Genomic DNA, 22,594 nt, shown 5'->3' on the forward strand with positions numbered 1-22,594 from the left:
TCTCCCTGTGAACAATGCAATCTGCTCCTTTCGTGCCGTGCTTTCAGAACAGGAGGAACAAATAGGCAAAACATAATTTACAGTCTTGGTTTATCTGTATCCACAGCCTGTCTGCTGATTCAAACACAGCAGAATGTGTATGTGTGCATTCAGAGAGATGGCTGTCATTAGACCAACAAAGTTAACCAATGTATAAAAGGCAGGATCAGATCAGTAATAAAGTTTACACTTCATTATGGATGTCAAAATCCTTGCTGATTTTTTTCCCCCACAAGTATCTAGCTTATTAAATTTTACAAGCAAAACCATCTCCAAGCAAGCATTCAGGAATCAGTTACTTGGAAGCCTTCAGGATTAAAATCTAAACCCAGATATTTCCTTAATAAATTTACACAATTAGAACAACTGGACATATTAACATACATCTCTGTTTTCATGGCTGTAAAATGATTGGATTCTTGTCTCATCAAATTTACATTGTAGAATCTGAATATAGTATGATTAGACATTATTTTAACAACTACATTACAATACAATTTAAAATAAAATGGCCCTTTATATCGCACTAATATCAGTGTTTTAAATAACAAAGGGGACTTTTTTTTAAATAAAGGAAAGGATTAGCATTTAGTTTCAATCAGTATAAGCAATGCTGTACCAGTTGGTGTCTCAAAGATTCAGAATTTTATTAATATTCCAGAGATGCATTTGTGTTGCCTCTGGGTACACTGAAAAGCCACTTAAACTGCACTTAAAGCAGCACTACAGGATCAAATTGATGTGCATCAACCATTTACAATAAAACTTGATTATTATAAAGGCATACATATTTGCATAATTACATGTTTGATTTTTTGATAATGCAGCATACACTACAAAATGTTGCTTCATGTAGAAAGACATCGTCAAAAAGCACCATCTGCTGTAGTGTTTAATGCACTGCAATGTTTGAGAAATTCTGAAGGTAGATTGGTGCAAATCAAAGGAGAAAGCAAAGGAGTTTTGCTAGAACAAGGGGCTTGGAGATGGAGGAGGGGACACAGCACAGTACAGTGTGGACCTTTTGTTAGGCTGTCATCTGTTTCTCTCTGGCTATTTTTAAATAAAATTTTCAGGGGACAAAGGTAAAAGACAACAGAGCAGCACATCCTATAGTCCACAGAACACAGGATTCATAACTTGAGAGCATTTGGCATAAACACATTTTTGATACTTTCACTCAAAAAAAATCACTAATATATGCAATGAAGGAATTGTATTGGAAAAGTAAGCAAACTTAACAAGAATTAAAGTTTTCAAAGCAATCTTTATTAAGCACCACAATAGCTCAAAAGACATAGAACTTGGAAATAAGAATATCTCCATATTTTCTCAATTCAAAAGAAGAAGCCACCTGATCTTCAGGAATATCTGACCATGTCTGAGCAACCCCAATGGGTTCAGGAAGTCTGATGCTAATATTGCAGAAGAAAATGTGTATCTTTGACTGCAAGAAAAAGCAAGCACTTCTAGACTGAGCACTGTTATCCCAGAATTCTTGTATCCTAAAAATATGCATCATTTTGATTAGCTCTACATGTCTATCATTTTAATACCTGAGGCTTTTTTTCAAAGTGGATTTTGAGACAAGACACTAATCAAATGTAGTTGTAACTGTTTGTAATATTCTGCCATCCTGAGGAGTTTAATGCATGCATCCAGAACACACACACACACACACACACACACACACACACAGAGAAAAGGGTCATCTGTGGCTTTTTCCAAGTCTGTTGCTACCTCTGAGCTATGCTGTGAGCATTTTTGGACATTGTGCTGAGTAGTAAAGCGCAGCACAGAGCCAAGACACGGAAGATCTGGCAGGGAAGTCAATAGGCATGTACTAGCCTGTTGCTTCCCAGTAGGAGCTCATTCCTTCACAAATTGGCCTTTGGTAAGCAGTGTGATTCATTGCTCAGGGACTGGATTACAAGCTGGAAACCAGCTGACAGAACTTGGGCAACTCATTTCACTTCTCCATGCTATCCATTTTCCTTCCTCCTGTTTTTCACATCACATTAGTTGAAAATTATAAAACTCTTCAGGGCAAGAAGGACTTTTTCATAATACAAGTTTCCAGCATGGTGGATATTAAACAAGCTTTTATCTCTGTGGGCACCTTAAGGTATACCAGGATACAAACAACAGTTGGATTATATGCTGTGTGTGGGATAAATACCAAGTCAATTAAAAAGCATCTTTAACAACACAATCTGACTATAAAGTCCAGGAGTCAAGAACAGCATCTGGCTCCAAGATGTATTCTACAGACCATGACACCAAAGAGCTTCAGAAACAGATGAAATTTTGTCCAGACACCTGAAGGAAAAATGTGGTTGTGTATGTGTGAATGCAAATATCTCAAAACCTTCTGTGCCCAAGCTACAACAGCTTGCATGTAGATTCATTGAAACCAAAGGGATGGCCATAGAACTGGAAGCCCTAAAGCTGCATTGCTGGCCTGTTAGGCTATGCTACATCTGGATGATAATAGATTTACATTCCCACCAAGAAAACAGCCACTGTTGTGTAGTTATGAGACAGATTTTGTTTCACATTATGAGGCAGAATGTGCTTGAGTCCCCTGTTATGCATCAGATAATTAAACATCCAGGTTTCTTACCCTGACTTATCAGGTACAATTATAGCTTGGCATCAGAGATGCCGAACACCCACACTGTCATTGACTTAGATCAGCACTGTGAAATCCAGCGTTTCTGAAAAATCAAATCTTTTGCATGTCTTACAGAAGAGTATGAAATCTTTTCTTAAAATAACAAACATATTGTTGGGTGTACACAGTTCATGAAAACTCAGAAACATTTCTCTGTTGACATTTTCCCCATACCAGTCATTTACTGGTTGAACTGGACCGCACTATGATGCAGTGCCATTCCCTCTGCCTGCACTTGAAGCAGAAATTGAATGGTTTCTTGCTCATCAGGTACCCGTACTGAAAAGATAATATTGTATTTATAGCATAGTATTGAAAATAGCCCCAAATTACAAAGCCTCAAAGACATCTGTATTTCTTTCCTGCAGAAGTCTCTGTGCATTTGGTCATAGCACTCAAAAAGGAAACAAAACCAGCCAGGCAGACAAAAATCTTTAGAAACAATGAGTTTCCCTTTAGTGCCTTAATATTCTGCTCTTGGTGAGCTTCTCTAGCAAAAAGTCTGCACTAATCGTTGCTGGAATCAGCACAGCAGCGGCTGCTAAGCAAAGTCTTTTTCTCCACCCTCTCTGCATAAGCAGACAGGGTTTTCATTACATATATCATTTTCAACTTGCTGCAGTGATTCCACAAAGACAGGAGGATTTAGAAAGCTAATGAATGGGGGTGGGGAGTAGGCTAGAGTTGGAGCATCAGTGCTAATGTTTAAGGCTAGATTCTATGAGTGGCTTCATGCACAAGGCACTACCACTGATTTTATTTTCATTGCATGGCACTGACAGACTTTGACAGAAAAATCATCCATCTCTAGTTAATTAATCAAAGTTGGGGAGGGGGATTTTTTTGTTTGAACATTTATTGCTACAGGATTTAGGGCAAGGCTCGTTGGACATTGCCTTGCCCTGGTTGTTATTGCACTGCAATGACAGCAAAATTATTTATCGTTTTCTTGCTAATTAAGAACAGAAGTGAAGAACAGGTTTGGTCAGAATATACTGGAGTATCCAGGGACCATTTACTACATCGTAATGAGATGCAAGAGATGCTGTAACTCAGTATATCTACAAGTCTCTTGCTGCTTTATTATTAGGAATAAACTTCATCTTGTAACTTAACTGACACAAAGTTAGCAGTTTATAAATAAGATTAACGTGAATGAGAAAAACAACATTCCCCTCTGTCTCCTGAGGTAAAAAGATACACCCCTTTCCAATCTGCCTTCCAGCACAGAACACTCTTTCACCAGTATTAGTACCCTTGCTACTGTTGAGCAGCTTGGTCTGTCTAACTCACCCTTTGCAGACATGTCATCAATATCGCCCACCACTTGGGAGAACAGATTATACTGATTACAAAATACTGGTTCTATAAATCTGATCATTTTAATGATAAAATGGGATATTTTAGGCTTTCTTGTCCCAAAAGAACCAAGAACAATTGCAGATTGATTGTAAACCAATTAAGGACCTTAGAGCTGTAAGTTGTGAATATAATTTCTTTCTCCTAGGGGAAGAAAACAAACAAACCAAAAAACAAATTTTCTAGTTCTTACCTCTCTGCATAATAACTTATAATGTAAAGCTGCTAATTCAGATCTGAGTGCTGACTTACAGGTTCAGCTCTCTCAAGCCTTAGTTATCACCAGATCCTACTCAGCTGCCTCTTTCAATGACCAACATTCATGTCAGGCAGAGAGGGAGGAAAGTGAACATCATAGAACACAGGCACATGGCCAAGTTCAAGCAGCTTTGCTCTTTAGGGGATGTGTTCTCTGCAATACTTCATAGAAATTAAATAAACACTAGCTGTAGTCAGTGGCCCCACTTCAACACCAATTCCCTCCTTAAATGCAGAATGTCGGACACTTGAGGAGCCTTGGGGTATGGTACAGCCTTTGAGGAGGTGTCCTCCACACTGACCACAGAAATCTACTCCCATCATGGCAGGTCACCACTGTCCTTAGAGCTGAATGGAAACTACAAGGATTAGTTAAGACCCTTTATTTTACATTTAAGGCTATTCCCTGCAACTATATCCTGCTGCCAATGCTCAGTTAATAGGCTCCTGTAGTGAATAACATCATGTGCTCTGTCAATTATTAATAATGAGACAAGCGTTTTCACATCAGAATGCCAACGTGTAATGTGATGAGCCTGTATTGTAAGAGTGTATCAAAGCTCAGTCTCATAACATCACTAGTTTACTAAGTGAACTTTGAACAGGATTTACTCCCCAGCCTGTCCAGCCCTAATTTTCATGAATTTTGAAAATAGGAAATGTCTTTTCCTTGGCAACATTTTTAGATTATGGTTTGTATTTTAGGTGCTTGATTTACTGCTAAATTGCATTTATTCTAAAACATCATTGATCCCCTGTCTCATACATCAGATTTAGTTACTTTTTTATTGTATAATTTCTAGGTGACAGTGGCTATCCAGGACAGAAACAGCTGATCTAATTCAATTTTGCCCTTATACCAGCAGAAGTTCACTCACTAGTTCACTTACTCAAGAGTTCATTGATCACTCAAAGGTCTTCTGGGATTGTGAAATCTCATTCTCAGTGTCTTTCCCAATTGTCAAAGCACAGACTCAATACCACATTTGACATCCTTGCAGCCTGCCTATTCTGCATAACACAGCAGCCAGCCATGGGGTTATAGTCAATGATGGGACTCTCATAAAGGGTGACAAGGCTAAATCTTACTGACTTCAGACATGCCAAAAAGGTAGATCTTTCTGAAAGGTGGGTTTGCTGATGATAAGCAAGGGGCCGCTCAGTGACAGCCATATCTTTAACAAGGAATTGGAAGAACTGGGAAAGGATGATTAGAGACAGAAAAATTGAATAGTAGAGGAAGCAGGAAATGCAGAGGGAGTTTTACACAGAGATCCTGAGGTCTAAAAGCAAAGAAATTGCACTACTTAGTGTAGGAAGATGATTGAATTCCTCTATCTGTGGCTTACTGTTCCCAGCTAAAACACAAGATAGTGTCCTGTGCACATCCCATTCAGTTCAGTAGCAAGACAGCAAGCCTCATGGAGGGTACTGTCAGAACAATAGTCCCTTTTAAAGTGGTTCTAAAGATCTTCTGGTCACTACATGCACACAGAGGGAGGATGAGGTTAATGAAACTTCAACAACTGTTTACATTCAGTAAAGTTACTTCATCCTGAGTTTTTGAGAGCAAATAAGATGGAAAAGAAAGACACTGGGAAAGTGGATGACATTTAAAATAAGCAGTATTAAAGTCCTCCATTATGAGAATAAAGACAACTATTTTGTCAACAGCAAACACATTTATCTTCATCTGGTAGAAACAACTGATAGTTCCTATTACCTGAGGGAATTCTAAACCCTGAGCTAATCCGTGCACCTACTGCATAATTTTGCAAACATTCATCAATATTTAGGTTACCGGTTTTGGAACAAATACATTACCAAACATGAATTTCTTTCACAGTAACAAACATTATAATCAGAACAGACACTCTTTAATCACAGATTGTTTTCTGAACACATTTGCCAGTCTCATTTCTAACTGTTTGAGCACCTGAGCTTTCATTTCTTCTCTCTGGAAAGTATTCACTATCCTAAATGCAGCCAGCTATGCTGGGTAACTTTGCTCTGATAGGCATTGTTCATTTTCTCCTTTTTTCACTCATCCTTTGGAGGACATGAAAATATTTTTCTCCCTGTGTGCTTAAAACCCTTCCACAATAATCAGCTGCTCCATCTTCTTGTCATAATCTTGTTTATATTCAAATAGGCACCAGTGTTGCTGTGCCCCGTCAAGAGACTTGGTCAATAGTTCCAAAAGCACAAAAGTCACAGGGGAAAATGATGGGGAATTACATTCCCAGTAAAATGGTATTTAAAATCCCTTGCTTGGCTTGCAGACTATGATACTTTCATTTAGAACTACTGGTTTATTTCAAATGGAATTTTATTCAAACAGAATGAAAGCATAGCTTCTGAGGCAAGAGCTGAAGCCTTGGAACAGAGGGGGAGTGATCCCACACTTAACATCACCACTCAGAGCTGTGATCACTCTCTATTTTGCTACAAACACACTGTGCAGCCTTAGTCAAGTTGCTTAGGGGTTTTTTGTGGCTTAATCCCCCATCTTTGAGATAACTATGACTTAGACTCCCTATCTCATAGGCACACAGTGGGGATGAACGCATTACAAAAAAGAATTAATATATCACAATATAGTGATAGGAGTTCAATACCTTGCATACAGAGTAATTTATCTTTTTGTCTCCTGGATCAAGTACAGTTTCTAGTTTCTAGTTTATAGTTTCTATCATGTGTGCAATGATAAAAGCCTAATCTATTAATATACAAAGAAACCAAACAGTCTTCCAATCCCTACATTCTTACATGTGAAACCATGAACAGAAACACAAACTTGTACATATAGAGGGGAAATGTTGGGGTAGAAAAGAACAGAATTTTTTCTTTAATTACAATGGGCTCAAGACAAGGATAGGATCTGGAAGCTAGACATAAATAAAGAAATCTGTTTGTTCCAACAGCATAAAACAAGAAACACAACAAAAGCAAACAACTGTACAACAAATTCATATATAAACTAGATATATAAGTATTTAGACACATTTGAAAAAAGACACTCAATGCTATCTTATGTAAGGAATACACTGTAATTTACTAGTGTATGAATTATTTACTGTTCCCAGGGTAAAACCTCTGTATTTCTTGCTCCAAACTACTCTGCCTATAAAATAGCTTTATTAGAGTTTAGCAATGTTAAGGAAACAAGTAAAGATAATCTCTACAACTCCCATTAAAAAACAGATCACACATTTTACAGTGATTATAGTGTAATATACTATAAAATATGAGTTTTCACCAAATATTCAAAATTATAGATTTATTCAAATTCCCAGAGAAAAATCAAACTTGTGAATTGTGCAGATTATATAGCCAATAAAATATTTATTGTTGCACAATGTATATTGTTAACTGTGTTGACTACTTTTCACCAAGGTGCCAGAGAAATGAAAAATTAACTAGTGCAGAATATAAAATAGGGGAGGGTTGAGTCCTAGAGCTAGTTCATGAGCATACAAAACAGATTGTATTCAGAGCTGTAATATAGAAATTCTTCAGTGAAGGAGACACCAGAGCTGAATACCTGACAGCAGAACAAAACAGAGAACAGCATTAAAGCCTTGTCATTGAGGTGCTGCATGCAAATGCAGGAAGAACTGAATTAGTAATGTTGAAGGTCTAGCTAACATAGACAGTGGCTGTGTCAATGAATGTTTTCATGACATCTTACTAGTTTTAAGGGCTAAGAAGTGCATACATGCAGCCTGATGGAATTCTGGAAGTACAGTGGTTTAAAAATCTCTTTGGGTTTACAAAAACAAGGAAATATTTGAAGATCCTTCTCTGCAACTTCATAAACTGATCTTTGAAAATCACACACATGGTGTGAGGTGCATATTCTTGTTTTCAGCATTAACCATAATCACTACCAATGAACCTCCTATTGTCTACCATTTATTCTTTTACAAAATTTATATGAGTATTCATTTAAACTTCAGCTACATGGCACCAAATGTTGATCATGCTATGAAAGGAAAAATTGAATGAAACCTCAAAATTTTAAAATGTACTCTAGATATTTTGAATCTTAATGCTGTGTTTTCAAATGTACCTTTTTGTCCTCTTGATTTTGAGATGACTTACAGAACTTCCTAAGGGAGGACAAGAGGTAGGCTGACAGCACCAGACAGAGTAGGACTCAGGCTGCTGCTCCAGCCGTGCTGCACACGAGGGCATTTCTGATCTAACCTGGCCATTCACAAATTACAGTGGGTAAAGAACCAAATAGACCAATGCTCTGGAGTGAGGACTTTCATCCTCGCCTTTGGTCTCTGTTTCAGCTTTTCCTCTTCCAACCTTTAGCACAGACCACACCAAGTGTGGAAGTGCAATTGCACACTCCAAGTGAGCATGTGACAGCCTGACAAAGTGCTGAAAAAACAGCATTTGAGCTCAGCCCTATTCTGTAGCCATGGCCCAGCCGGACCCACATTCCTGCTGGTCCTCTTCCACAGAGGAGAAGATTCCTCAACCTGGGCTTTTTCAAGGAGAAAGCCCAGGCTTCTGGAACAGCAGAAATATGTTCTGCCTTATTCTTCATAGCCCTCTTCATCCTCAAAGCACCACGGTGTTGACAACTGGCCAGGAAAAGCAGCTGCCTCTTAGGGTTCAGAATTTACAGACAACTGTCTTTCTCCTCCTCACCCTAACTGGTCATACTGCTTGATATTGAATGACATTAAAGGCAATATATTTGACAATGAAAAACTTTGCTGAATATTTCAGAATTAGCTATCCTAAAGAAACTGGTCCCTAGGCTACACTAGTTCATGTTAAAAGAAAAATTACATGATGACATTTCAGAAAGCCCTTGGAGACGTGCTGGCCATCTCAGGCCAGGCACACAGCAGCCACAGGTCCTGCTTTTTGAAGAGGACAAAACAGATGGAACTAATTGAAAAATGCAGGTTAGATGTTCTCTTAGGATCCTACAGCTTCTGTGTTTTTAATTGCTTGTTCTGTCAGCACTTGACACCTGCACATTTTTTAAATCTTTTTGATTTACACTGAAGCAACTGGATTATGCCATCAGACAGCATGAACTCAGTGTGAAACACTGCTATTGTCTGTATGTTCCTGGTGTGAGAGGCAGGGGAGAGGAGCATGAGTATGCTTCAGGGAGAAAAACTCCATTCTAACATCTTTCTGCTTAGACAGACTACACCATGTACCTACACAACATCAGGGCCAGATCCAAAAATCTGGGTGCCTAAAACTAGGTTCCTAAATCAATGCTTGAGATGCCTAAAAAACAATCTCTTGCAAAATTTAAACTATGAAGAAGCTCTTTTGAGAGCAGTCAAAACTTCAGTGTTTCTGAATCCACTTTGGTACTTAAGTCCAGGTTCCCATTTTAAGAAATCCTGGACTAGAACCTGACCCACCTTGATATTTAAGTGCACTACAGAGCAGAAAAGGTTGAACAGGTCTGGACACGTGCACAAATGGGCAGAACAGTCATTCCACCCCACTGAGTTACTGCTGTGGAAGGAACCTCACTGCTGAGGATAAAGACAGGCAAGGCACAGAAAATTTGCAGCTTTTTACACACGCTAAGCAAAAGGATTAAAAACATCATATAGAACAAAGACTTACAATAGATCAGCCACACAACTCTGTGGAAGGGACAAAGGTTTCATAAAAGAATAAATGAAAAAAAAAAAAAAAAAAGATTTCCTGAGACTATAGGCATCCCTGGAGACTTTTAAGTGTTAGTCAGACTAAAGGCTGCCAGATGCTTCCAGAGTCCTGACTGCTCACTGGGGAGCTCAGGCCTTTCCAATGGGGCGAGGTAGGTCAGCTGGAGACTAAAGGGTACAGAACTCCCCAGAGAAAGACTTTTTTGTTATGTTGGGTTTTAAGTGTGTTTCCTTCACAGGACATGGTCTGAGGCTCCATTATGTTTTCTATTTAGTGGTTTTATTACGAGGAAAATCGTGACACTTTTTCTTTCTTTTGACTACTTCCCTCGCTTGAAGGGTTTTGAAAAAACCTGATGTCTAGCTAACAGTGGCCAGCTCATGTTAACAAACAACACTCTGCAAGTTCTGTCTTTAACAAACTAACTCAGGCCATCCAGCCAGAAGAGCTTTCATTCACATCCTCCATAAATTCTTTCTTTTGCCCTACTCATTTCCCGAAGTAAAGGAAACTAACAGCTAAATTACTCTTCTTTTTCACCTTTCCTCTAAATTAGCTTGGATTTTTCAATCTGAAAATTGAACCTTATTCCCCATTTCCAAACAAAAGTAGAGTAAGGTGGAGCCATTGTACAATAGATCTACACAATAGACAATGTACAATAAATGCCTTTATTGTGCCTTCCTTACCCCTAGCACAGTCCTTTCCCAGCCCCAAGAAGTTCTAAGCATGCATTACTTGCTCATCCCCATAACACTCCTGAAGCCTTGGGAGCTGAGCTGCTTGCAATAAAAAGTGCTTTGGGCACATTACATAATTTTACTTGTCTATGTTTTTCAGTCTTTCACAAAATGATAACAGACAAAAGTTCCCCAAGTAATAAATTACCAAAACAACATTCAAAGTGAAATTCTCATACTTAGAGCTGCTTGTTTGAAGCAACAGCAAAGGCTGTGTGGGCAGTGCATGGACTCAAGAATTGGATGTGATTTGCAACCAGAAAACCAGTTCACTTTTTGACCATCTATTCTCCAGGAAGCACCAGCAGGAGATGACAGAGATCTGCAAAAAAGAGAAGTTCATTACTTTAAAGACTGAGCAAAAAAAAATTAAGACCACTTAATGAAATACAAAGCCAGAGGGCAGGGCTTTCTTTCATTAGGAAAAGGCCCACTACTGCAAAACCACTCCTTTTCTTCATGGGAATGCAGCCATCAAGCACACCTGTGACTCCCAGGTTCAGACCTCCATGTTGGAGGCATTGCTACCAGAAACAACAATTTATTCCCTATGACTTACCCAATTCAGGAAAAAAAACTACTTTCTTCATTGCTCCATTTTTTCTTTAAAATGATATAAACTTCACAGATCAGTGAGAAATTCAGTTAAAATATTATATAAGGTGTCCATCTTTGAAAAAGCAAGTGTCCGGCCTCATGGAAGACCTGAGTGAGAAACAATGAAACACATACCTGCCAGACTTGAACACAGCTCTCCTTCTACTTTCAGTTACTATCAAATATTTCAGAATTGCTTGTTCTAAACCAATTCTTTTTAATTTTATTAAACAATGACATTACAATAGCCTGAATAGTTCTTACCCTTTTAAGTCCATCTGATGAGATGGCAATATATAATATACACTTGAAGAACCCCAAGTACTGGCTTTACAAGCTGTTGTTTTTTAGTTAATCCGAGGACCTCGGTTCAGGGTACCATAGTCTTCATTAATTTACTTTAGTTCTATTCCATATGAAGACAACATAACTCTTAGGACAGATTTTTCACAGTGAATTGCAACGTGATTGCTATATTTAGTCTTGTTGAGACAAAGGTTTTCATAATGATATGTGTTAACATACATATTTGCTCATTTTTTCCTAGAAAGGGATGTTGATACACACATATGTACATATACACATATACACACACACACACATATCTATACATGTATAAATGTATATACTTGTATATTAAAAAAAATATTAAAGGCCATTAAGGGCAATGATTCATTTACACCTCAAGAGTCTAACAAACATTCCACCAGGGTGTCCCATCCATGCCCAGGACAGGGCACAAAATAAAAACAAGGGATGATCAATTTAACAAAACTGAAGTATGACTTAACAGGAGGTTGATGATTCTCATTTGTTTTTGGAAAGATATGTTGCTTCCCTTTTCATAGTTCTGACTCAAAAGAGGTGACTTCAGGTATCTAGTTAAACATAGAAGAGAACAAAAATTGCACACAGTTGTCAGATTCAGCTAAGGTTTAGATACAAAATACTGAACCTGATACAACTAGATGATAATACCCTAACAGGGTAAATTACTACAACAAGTTATTTTCCTGCAATTTAGAGAAGCTTTGTTGCTTCTTGCTAAATTTTCCACGGAACATATATCTGAATATATACAAATGCATATGCTGACACCATCTGAAGTGAGCAGTTCCAACCCCTTTCCCTACAGCCTCCTCCACACCAGATGACACGAGTCCCCTCTCACTGGGACGTATCCTCGTGCCTTCCCTTTTCTCAGGGTACCTGTCACTTCCCAGCCACATTGTGGAAGTGGAGGCTCAGCACGTGGGTCCAAGGACAGCTTTCCCCATTTGGGGTGGGTACTGCCAGCCATGCCGTGGTGCCAGGCTACACCATCCGGGGCTGGCAGCTCTCATGAAGGTTTGGGGTTTCTGCCATTCTACAGGAACATGCAGGAAAGTTTCAGATTGGATGACTTGATGTTTGAAGCTGCTTGTTAATATCAAATAAAAATTTAGTGCATGGGAATAAATAAACACATATGTGCTCAGTGCAGATCCTGATCACACAGTACACACTCTGATACCAAACGGAAAGGAACCAGCATTTACCTGTGGTTCTAAGACCAAGTACTAGTACAGTTGAATGTAACTGCTCTGAGACACAAGACAGATGGGATAGAAAGATGTGAAGTGCTACAAATAAAATCTAAAACTGAACTTTTAAATATTCATTCTGAACTATAAAGAGAGCTGTGGCTTTTGTGTGCTACAGATGGCTTGGAAATGCAGTGCAAACAAAGGACCAATTTCTGAATACTCATAGCTGCTCTACTATAATAGCTGGAGGCCCAAAACTCCAGGGGTTTGAGATGATTCAACTAGATCCTCTTACCTGCCAAATTTCATCAAAGCAACATTGCTTTTACCATCTTATAAGGGATGAAAGAAATATGAATAGTGTGGGGTTTTTTAATGAAACATGGACTGCTTAAGCTTGAACAAAAAATTACAATATGAATGGAATGTGCAAGGTAAAGGGAAAACCATCTTTTTATTATACATACTTAAAGCATCTTATAAGATGAAATCTGTACTTTTTATAGATTGAAAGATTGAATAGAAATATTTCCTAGATTTAGATAAATGAAGGAAACAAAACCAAAAATAAGCATAATATAAATCCCTGCCAGTCATAATCAATGAGAAACTGCTGTCTGATTGCCAAGTATGGCCTTATGTTTAAACCTAGGAAAGACACATGTGTTTCTTTGTAAGGTAGTGGGGCACGACCTCATCAATCAGAGATTATTCTCTGCATAATAGTTTATGGAAAGAAACCACTAACGCCAGCTCCTCATCCACCTTCCAGAGAGGCCAGCTGATATGAATACAACTGGAAGGGGGCTAAGCCCAAGTGGCACTGCTGCTACAACCATACACTGCTGCATGTACATAGCAGAAAATTAGCACTTTCTGAAGCTATTTGCTACTAGCAAAGATTATAAAGTCTTTGGCTCTAGAGAGGGGATATCTTCACACCTTTTGCATGTATTTGAGTTTTTATAAGAAGGGAACTGGACAACAAAATCCAAAGGAAAGATGGAGTTTCTGTGAAAGAGCAGAGAGCACCAAAGAGGGAGAGATGATCCCTGAACTGCCAACAGTCCTCCAAACATAGAAGCCACAGAAACAAATGTGCAGCACAGAATCACAGCTAGAAGCCAGGTTTATGGGTAATTATGAGGTACCACTGCCAGCTGAAGGGAGAAGAGAAAGTGCAGGAATAAGAGGAAAAGGCATGAAGGTCTTGACAGAAAATGTAACCATCCTGTCATGACAGTGAGAGCCAAGAGACCATTCCAGCCTGATACCAAGTGATGGGTGAAAGATGACGAGTGGGTTATGTTATCTGTGAAATCAAGGGAATTAGCCAGGAGGCATGGGAAGAGGGAGGCAGCCTGGACAGCAAGAGCTGCTGGGGAAGGGATAGTTGAACTACTGCTGCATTTGCCAAGGTTAGAGAAAAGGGTTCTGTGAAAAATCGAGCTAAGATGATGGGAGTTGGGTTACAAGTTTTAACTGCTTCTAGAAGAGACAGGAAAAGTGGCAACTTATGGCAGAGAACCAGCCTGCTGGTTTGGGGAACAGCCCAGGTAACTTGTGTGAACTGAAGAGAAAGCTTGAGACCTTGCTGCAGAGACACAGGATCCTTCATTGCTGGCAGGAAGAGAGGAAGGAGGACTTGGCAAAGCTGGAGGAAGCAGGCCAGAGGACCAGGGTCTCCCTTTCAACCACGTGTCTGGTGCTGGATCTGCATTCATCAGAGTGCAAGTCTGACAGTGTGTCTCAGCTTCTGCTCACAGCCAAGACAAAAAGTGGCAGATGAACTGAGGGGAGAGGGCAGGATCCTCTGGCATAAAATACAGCTTTTCCAATGACCTTGCTGTCCTTTTGAGAGTAACTGCTTTCCAGGACAGAGTGTCCCAACAGGACACTTAAATGCCTTCAGCACAGTACAGTACTCAGAGATAAAACTGAACAACTTTTCATGAAATCTGCCTCCAATAAAAACATCTTTATTGCCCTGGGCTAATGTGTAAGTTAGTGAGGGATTATAGCTCAGCTTCTATAGCCATTTTATGTAATAGGAAAAAAAATCCATAGGGACCTCAATCTGTTAGTCCTCTAAAATATAAAAAGAAGTGTTAAGCTGCACTTCATCATAGTAATAGGCTATCAGCTATTTTCCTAAACCTTCATACTCATTGCTGTCATTCTAGGCAAAGCCAATCAACCTGACTTAATCATCTTCTTGTGACTTGCTGCACTGTGCCCCTTCCTTTTGAACATTCATAAATCCTAATTATTTTTTAATCCTTTACTAAAACACTGGCAAAATGACTGCTCCCCTTTCAGCATACAGATGTGGAAGTTTACAGGCACAGAAGCTGCAGTACTCCAGGGCCTGTTCCCTGGGGGCTGCATGTCACTGGCAGGGCTTGGCAAAGGGCACCACTGCCTCTCCAGGAGCAGTCCTCTCCTGCTCTTCTCCTGCTCTTCTTCTAGAGGGACAGCAAGCACTATAGTGGAGTATATTTGCATGTTGTAAGGCCACTGGTTTGAAAATAACATAAACCAAACCCTGAGGTGAGTTTGCTTGTCTACAAATGTATGCATTTGAATCCTTCCCCAAACTGCCAGCTCTCTTCCAGAATATCGTTTCCTCATGGACACTCTGATCTGCACCTTCCATCAAATGCCTTCTTCTGGGCTGTCTCTGCCCTTCTCATCTGATGGAAATGGGGTTCCCTTGTGTCTCACTTCCCTTTAGTGTACACTCACCTGCAGCCTAAATGTACATATGCAGGCTTGCCTGTGCTGTGCATTACTAAGAGAAAATATGCCAAAATCAGAAGACTAGCTTTAAAATTATAAGTTGATTTCAGTGATCACAAATACAGTTCACACTGCAGTTTTGGCTCTGTTCACCTCTGCTGCAGAAAGGGGAAGTCTAGCTCTTCATAAAACACCAAGTGCTCAGTGAGACCCAGAGTGAAGGAGGAGTTAATTTAGAGTTGGTCTATTGCCTTCCATAAAGTCTATAATATAACAATTCATGCATACATATCACGAGAGGCAGCAGGGCTGTCACCACCAGTTTGCTGCCTAATGCCTCATGTTTGTAGTAGCAAAGGTGTGTCCCCTGCCAGCTCCTGCAGAGTGGCAGGCTGGGACCAGGGATCCCACAGGGACAGGTGCTGTCCCATGTCTGTGTGTCTTCAGCAGGAGACAGGGGTGGAACGTGCACTGTGTGCTGCTCTGGCTTCAAAACACTGCTCTTAGCATCTGTTGATAAAGTGGGAACTGTCATGCAGTGCACAAGCAGCAGATACACACACAGTGGGTGGGTTCATACCACATTCACAAACCTACCTGTGTTCCTGAGGCGAGCAGGTCACAATCCAGCTCCTAGTGCTGTCCTAACATGGTTGACTGAGCAGGACCTATGCTTATAAAGAGCTCTTGGACTCTCTCAAAGTCCTATCATTATATAAAGTTTAAACTCTGGCATTATCATTCCTTTACACTCCCAACCAGAAAATGAGACCACCGGCATCTCACTGTTCCCCCAGCTATACTACATACAAAGTTTCCATTCCTGTCACAAAAATAAACAAACCAGAGGAAACTCATGCTGCCTACTTTAATGTCCCAATTCCCCAGCCTATGAAAGACTATCTACATTGCAGTACATTTCTGTCCAAGCCTAATCAGTTAACTGTCCCCCAGGAATCACTTGTTATTGGGGGAAGAAGCACTGAAAAATCAAATCTCTTGCTGCAGTTGTTTATAGAACAGATCACCAATTCTGGGACATCAATGGGATAAACATGGCCCAAACTGTTTCCTGTATAATCATAGTAAACTTACAAGGATGCTCTTATAAAATGTACTTTAATTGGAGCAGCTTACTTTTTAATTTGCAATTTTAAATGTGAGCATGCTATAACTTGTAGATGAACATTTCTATAAAGATAATTACATATGGCAAGACAGAAAAACTTTTTAAAACATTTTCTCTTGAATGTGTGCCTGAATTCATTTACAACTGTTGCTGCTTTAAACATTTCAGGCAGAATAAGTGGATGGCACTAAACAGCTTAGCTGCAATTATTATGGAATGTCTGAGGTATAATTTCCCCTGCGGTTTTGTTAGGCGTGCAAAATTCATAATTCTGATTTGTGGCAGGTACTTATTACCCATCGCAGGTGGAGATATGCAAATATTATTCTAGTAGGGCTGAACAGTCTTTATTTCCGTATTCAGCTATTAACGAGATTTGTGAGTCTGGTACTCTGGGGCCATTTAATTAATTAGATGGTACAGATAAAATATAAATTGTTTTGTAGGCTACACAATTCCAGTTCTAGAAGATGTAAAACATGGCTAAATGAACTTAGTATGGACTGATTTATTGTTTCATGTATGGCAGAGGGTAAAGGAAAATGCTGCCTGTTACTTTTACCTATATAATCCTGTACAACATCCTTGCATTGTCAAGCACTGTGAGAAAGGGATATTATTTATTTGTCATTATTATTAAGAATGTCTATCAGTTATCCTCTTTATAAAAAATTGCTGGCATGCATCAAGCAAGCTAAAAAATAGGCATGTTCTTTTATGGAAGCCAATATGTGCATGTTTCAGAATAAGCACGTATTTCTAAGACATTTAGATTTGGTAGGATAATACTGTCTCAAGGTCTGACACTTCTATTTTAAATAAATCATTTCCATGGGATAGATAAGCTAAACTTGTTAGGGGGGAATGCAGAGGGAAGCTACAGCAGTATGTTAGCATCTAGAATTTCAAAGAATTCTATTAACTGGTTCATTCACATATTTCTTTTCCTAAATTATGATCTCTATACTCCTCCAGAAGATTTCTGGAAATTTTTGAATAGAGGAATTGTAGTTAAAAAAACCACAATGTGCTTTTATTCCCCAAAGTGATAGCTATAATGGCCACAATAAAAGAAACAGCATTTACCAGGAGTTACAGCAAAGTACATGGCAAGACATTCCTTCCCTTCCCTCATATGGAGGAAATAAAATGCACGAGGCATGAGACCGGAAATGTTTAGCAAACTGTCGGCATTTAAAGGCAGGCATTGACCATTATATTAGTTTTAAATTGCAGGAAAATACTACACTACACAATTACAGTACTATAAACATTGAATGAAAACCAGTTAGTTTTACTAAAGTAGGAGTATAAACAGCAGTCACTCTTATTGGTTTATTGAACATATTTTGGGGCCCATTCCAGCTGTCTTTATTAGCTCTAATGCAAATGATTTTGCACTGCTATTTTGCCAAGCTCTGGTAGCTGTACTGCTGCAAACAGAGCCTGCTGCTTTGTGTCTGCTGGAGACTTACTGACAAATATGATAAAGGATACATAAAATGAATCACAATACACAACTGGCACCATACAGGAAAACTAACAGGGGAAAATATACTGTACGGGTAGGAGCTGGTGTGGCTTTGTGCATGTAAATCAAAAGCATATACAAGTTTAAAATTAGGTACATACCAGGACTTTCTCTGGTCACTTCCCCACAGGGTGTGCAGGGCTGGTCATGGCTCTGCAGCTGCATCCCCTGGGATCTGTCAGCCTGCCTGGAAGGCTGGAAGTAGATTCAGGGCTGACAGACCGCACACCAAGGGCTGGGGCTAGGCCAGAACAGGAAGAGTCTCATGGACTTCGGAGCAGGCTGGACCAGGATAAACGTCTCAGAGGAAGGAGAGCTTCTGGCGTGGGAGGAGGTCTGCAAAGATATAAGGACTGCATTTTACCCAAAGAAAGACCTTCTGACTTTGGAGATATTCTGCACAGGAGAGGTGCAAACTCCTTTGAATAGAGCTGGTGAAAAACCTGGAAATATGGCTGCAGAAATAAATAAATGTAAGGTAAAGTAAAGCAAATTAAAAGAAGTAGGCACTGATTGGGGTCTGAGGAAAAGGGCCAGTCTTATTTTGTTGGTGTACAAAATTAATCATGCCACATATTTACTGTGGCTCAATTTTCAGTAAGAAACATCAATTGAGTATGTGCTGAGAAATTCCCTGAAGCAGAGGAGGCTGCAAAACCAGGATAATGTGTGGGGAAAACAAGCTGTGGGCAACCAAGTCTGGGATTTCCAGCACAGGAGAGCAGTGTGTGTTTTCATTACAGCACCTGCACAGGTAACTTCACATTGAATTGTCAGCTGTGATCTGCACACTGAGAAACTTGGGGAATCTGAGTGCTAGTGCAATGGCAGTGCAAGAGGTGTGTCTTCATGGTGCACTTGTGGGAACACCTAGGAACATCACAGTATTCAATTCCTAAACAAAGCCTGCCAGAAAGCACCAGAAACTGAGTGAATAGCTTGTGTGGACAAACGGAGCAGAAGTACTGTGACCAGAACTAGAGAAAATCTCCAGGAGGAAAACATATTTTCGTTAAATACAGAACAATATAAATGACACTGATAGATGTGGAAATGTTCTAGTAGAAAAACAATAAATACTTATGGTGCTCAGACACAATGAGGCCAAGTTACCTGCAGGTTTTAGATAAAATGCAGCAGAGAATCAAACTCATTTCAATCTCAGCTCTCATAGCAGCTGCAGAACACAGACTGCATCTCCTCCATATAACAGCAAACTGCTTAGGAAAAAGTCTAGGTATCCACAGAATAAATACACCAGAATAATATTCTGCATTTCAATACCTTAAATTGGATAAACAATACCCCACGGGCACAATCTTTAAAAGACCATTCCTGCAGAAGATGAAATCTAGAAAACAGTTTTAATTAAATCTTTCCAAGGACTTCATAAAAACCCAGGCACAGCAGCAATGCTATATGCAGTACCTTCACAGCAGCTCTGAGCTCTGAGTCCAAAATGATGGAGGAATTCTAGTATTTCCTTTTTTTTTCCCCTAGGTATGCACACAGAAACACATCATTAGTTTGAAATCAATGCACAAATGAGAGATGTGATCAGAGAATTACATCTGTTCACAGTAGCACAGAGAGCAGTGCCATGGGCCAAGGGCAGTTCCTGAGCTGTTGAGGGGACCAGTGCTGCATCAGGCATTTGATCCCTCCCAACTCAGAGGGAGCCGTTGCCTGCTGATTTGTGATTATCACCAGCATTTTTTCAGAATAATGCAAGTAAGCAATGTTTTAGGTGGCACTATAATATCTATCAGGCATTGTATTTGCAGAGGGGTAATGGAGCAAAATGCCTGTGTGAAGAACCTCTGCTCCAAAAACACTGCTGGGCAGGCATCACTCCCCTCCTACAGCAAGTGTTCCTCAGCACCAGAAGCCCATCAGATAAGCCCAAACCTACCTGCAGAGAACCACATGGCCAGCTGGGAGGAGTCACAGGCACTTGGGACCATGTTCCCATGCTGGGCAGCAAGGCAGGAGCAGAAGGAGGCTGAGACCCACTGAGTGCCTGGGGGGTCAGAGACACACAGCACCTCAGCCACTAGGATGCCACTGCACCAAGATGCACAGGACCAGTGCCACTGGCTTTGAGTTCAGCTGAAAACTCCCCCCCACAAGAACATTAACAGAGAATTTCTGCACCCCTGTCATATACGCGAAACACTGGCAATCACAAAAGTCTGGGTAAGGGCTGACTGACCATTTTGGGAGCACTGGAAATCAGCCTAAAGCTCTGTGCCGTATGTATAGATGATGAGCTAAACCAAAAGCAGAGGACGTACTTGAGAAGAAAACAACAACAAAACATTACCTTGGAGGAAAAATCTGATAAGCAGCCTAAACCAAAACAGTGCCCAGCCCCATCAAACCACCAGTCTGTTGATGATTCCCTGCCTCCTGTTATAACAGCTATGTTTATTCACATAATGTGCTTTTTAAGCTGTACATTCAGCCAGCACAGCTCAGTGTAGCTCCCCTGCCACCACAGTACAGCAAGGCTGCAAACATGACTTCAGCAAGGTAAGATCAATTTACAGACACTAAGAAAGCATTCAAAAATTAATGCAACTAATCTCCTGGTTTCACTTGACAGGAGGTAAATTATTGATCTTTGCAATATGAAAGCACCAAAAAGAACAAACTCAGAACTGCACACTTTCATGTGCACCCTTGCCTCCTCTTGTCAAACTTAAAACAGTCATATCCAAAGGGCTGCAGGGAGATTTGAGAAACACATGTTCGCCCTGTACAATTTAATCATGGTGCGAGCAAAAGGCAGATGCTCCAAGAAGCCTGTGGTTGTGTAAACAAGCAAGTACATCACCTGAACCCATGGCACAAGCCCATGCTCACAGAAATACATGCAGTTTAGGCTTTGGGGTTCTTTTCTTAATCTTTAGTATGCAATTCAGGATGTACAGCTCTACAGCCAAAGCCTGGTACAGGCATTGATACATCACCCATGCTTCTTACTCAAAGGACAAGCCTGTTTTATTAACCAAACTTCCTTTTTCCCCATTTCCCCCCCTCTCCTGGCAACTCCCTACACTGCAACATAAAGCAGAGCTCCTACAAAGGCACTGCAGAGGCTGACACTTCTGGAGTGAAAGACTCCTGCACAGCAGCCACTCCCCTCACTCCTGCCTGCTTTCTTCCACATAACCATCACAAAAACGTGGCATGGGAATTTCCATCCCCAATAGGCAATGTATAAGAGAGGAACACAAAATAAACCAACTAACAGTCCCTAATATTTTCTCTACTTCTTCAATGTCTTCATTGTGGGAAAAGGAGCAATTTCTCCATGACAGGTCATTGTTCCTTGACCCTAAACACACAACACTACATCAGGCTACAGAAAGTCACGTGAAGAAGGTTAATATCTGCTGATATTAATTGTGCTGATAATTATTTTGTTGCTCTTAGATATTTCTTCCATTCTGTATACCATGTGCACTGATTCATTATATGGATGAAACAGATGGAATGGTCTGAGCACAGGAAAGGTTTTCACTGAAGACTTTGAAAGTACATCTTTCTTTTTTCATTTTGTTTATTTTTTAGGCCTGAAAATTCTACATTACACTTAACCTTTTTGTCTAACACAGCTCTGTGGCTTTCCAATGTATTTCAGTGGGAGCCTTGAAGCTTCCACCAGGTACATCACACTCTTCACAAAGCCTGTAACAGAAGGAGGAGTATTCCCAAAGTTTGTATCAAACTACAGGTGTGTTTAGTATGGCATATTCAATTGCATCTCCCAAAAATTATCCTGCTCTTTGCTGGAAAGCTTTTGGCCTTAGCCTGTAAGGGCAAACATTATCCTGGATATTCTGGCTTTGAGCAGAGTTTGAGCACAGGATGATTGTTTTGCTATGACATGGTCTTTTTTCAAAATGCATTTAAGACTGAATTTTGCATTCTACCAGAACATGGCACATCAAAGAGCACAGACACAATTTAATGGGCAAACCATACCATTGAGAACTGGCTTAATATTTATCCTAAGCATTTTCTGTATTTTCCCTCACTCTTGATCCATCACAGATGATGAATACCTCTGTCTTTTCCATTGTTTTATCTCAGAGGTGCCATTGATTAGGAATACATCTTTTAGGTCTTTTCAATTCTACAGATCTGGTATAATTTTCATCAAGTTATTTTTTCTGCTGTTTTCTGTAATACTGCTTTCTCCTCCTGCCTTTTCACCTTTCTTTCAAAGACTAGAAATGAGTGAGATGAAAGTTAATGGTCCTCTACTTATCCTAATATTTCTGCTAGCTTTTAACTTGAATATTGGTGGTAGTTCACATCTAACCACTACATCAT

This window comes from Pseudopodoces humilis, chromosome 10 (assembly GCF_049639895.1).
Source record: "Pseudopodoces humilis isolate 2021_Gansu_Grassland_sample_001 chromosome 10, ASM4963989v1, whole genome shotgun sequence".
NCBI lineage: Eukaryota > Metazoa > Chordata > Aves > Passeriformes > Paridae > Pseudopodoces > Pseudopodoces humilis.